Source organism: Salvelinus sp. IW2-2015, unplaced genomic scaffold, assembly GCF_002910315.2.
Source record: "Salvelinus sp. IW2-2015 unplaced genomic scaffold, ASM291031v2 Un_scaffold3720, whole genome shotgun sequence".
Taxonomy (NCBI): Eukaryota; Metazoa; Chordata; class Actinopteri; order Salmoniformes; family Salmonidae; genus Salvelinus; species Salvelinus sp. IW2-2015.
In genome coordinates this window covers 45262-47766 of record NW_019944997.1, presented here as the reverse complement: position 1 = coordinate 47766, position 2505 = coordinate 45262, and positions in this window count along the sequence as shown.

Below are 2505 nucleotides of genomic sequence, written 5' to 3'. Positions count from 1 at the left end.
AGAAAGATAAGACAGACAAAACTAAGGTGATAGTGGAGGAGACTGATAGGCTCCCAATAGAGGCTTGCAGACTCGAAAGAAAAATGTGTGTACAACCATCCATTTTTCTAGCTTGCAACTCAGCCTGGGAAATGCAATTTAAGATCCTACATCGACTGCATGTCACTCTGTATCTAGACAGAAAGAACGCTAATTTGTCTAGTGTTTGTAATAAGTGTCAGGGTGCGAAAGGTTCTCTTGTTCATTGTTTCTGGGATTGCCTTACATAAAGGACAGGTTCTTCAGGAGCCAGATTCTGTTTTTTGAATGCCCTCCAGCTGGGTGCAAAAGTCTTGTATTCTAGGAGCCAGAGATGAGCTGCCTCTTACATGTGTTATTCACAATCTTTTACACATTTTACTACATTGTGCAGAAAAGTGTATTCTGCTGTGGATATCTGATCAGGCATCCGCATGGACAGAACAATGGAGTGAATGGGAACAAAGGGCCATTGATTTATCCCCAATGAGACTTTCTCTACAGCGCATTGAATAATAAGCCTTAACAATTCCTTAAGTTGTGGGACCTCTTCTTGAAGTATGTTGGCCTAACAAAGCCCAAATGTTCATTTGTAGGCTCTATGTAGGCTATGATCCTACTCTATGTAGACTATGATTCTACTCTACGCAGGCTAGGATTCTACTCTATGTAGGCTCTAAGTAGGCTATGATCCTACTCCTGTTAGACTATGATCTTACTCTATGTAGACTAGGATCCTCTATGTAGGCTCTAAGTAGGCTATGATCCTACTCTGTGTAGACTATGATCTTACTCTATTAGGACTATGATTCTACTCTATGTAGGCTCTAAGTAGGCTATGATCCTACTCTGTGTAGACTATGATCTTACTCTATGTAGACTAGGATCCTCTATGTAGGCTCTAAGTAGGCTATGATCCTACTCTATGTACTCTATGTGGCTTTTACAGTAAGACAAATACTCTTAAATATATCATATCAACATATCATAAATATGTCAATATATCATAAATATATCATACAAAATAATCATATCAATATACAAATCAATATATCATATCATATATCATGTCAATATATGATATATATATATATGATAAATTGATATAATATATTGATATGATATTTTGGTATGATGATATTATGAATAATATTATGATATATTGACATATTTAATGATATGTTGATATGATATATTTAAGAGTATTTGTCTTAAATACAAAATATCATATCAATATATCAAATCAATATATCATATCATATATCAGTCAATATATGATATATATATATGATTAAATTGATATAATATATTGATATGATATTTTGGTATGATATATTTATGATATATTGACATATTTATGATATGTTGATATGATATATTTATGAGTATTTGTCCTTACTGTAAAATCCACAAAAGTTAATAAAAATAATATTACAAAATCAACACAGCCCTATAACACCATAGACTGTAAAACACAGATAAAGAATGGAAAACGAAGTTCTATTATAGGTTGTATCGGCAGCGTGCAAATCCATTATTACAAGCAAGGGTGACCCCTGTGCCTGCACCTCATTGTTGGTGGATGAAGAGGGGCACAATATGGTCATGAAGGATTTCATGCAGGAGAAAAATCTCTCTCCGTTCCGCTATAGGCCGGCCCCGGCTATGGCTTTCCGAGTGTGTGTGTGTTGTGGTTGTGTGTGTGTTGTGTGGTGTGTGGGTGTGTGTGTTGTGGTGTTGTGTGTGTGGTGTGGTGTGTGTGTGGTGTGTGTGTGTGTTTATGATTCACATTCCTCTAGACAGCTTTGCAATGCAGCTAGGCTACAGATCAAAGAATATTAGTAACCAATAAAACCAGTGAAATCCACTACATCAAGGGGCAATATACTATAACAATCAATAGGGATGTTTTTACACGACATGCACCTGTACAGTGAAGAGAAATCCCATCCTCAAACCCAAACTGCTTTCAGCAGAGCTCACAGAAGCCCTATGACACCATCAGGGCTGGAATATGCCAGAGATTTCCAAAAACCTTTTCCTCTCCCTCTCGTCTGTCTATCTCATGCGTAGCCGCAGTTACATAAGGCTGGGAGCTCTCTCTCTTTCTCTCTCTCTCTCTCTGTGTGTGTGGCTCTTGGGCACTCTGCTCCATCCCTGACATTTAGCAACAAAAGGTCACATCTGAAAATCTAAATCTACACAGACAGCCCTGCTAATGCTTCATGAATAAAACACACACACGCCACGCACGCACGCACGCACGCACGCACGCACGCACGCACGCACGCACGCACGCACGCACGCACGCACACACACGCACGCACACACGCACGCACCACACACACGCACACACACACACACACACCACACACACACACACACACACACACACAGCACACACACACACACACACACACACACACACACACACAGCACACACACACACACACACACACACAACACACACACACACACACACACACA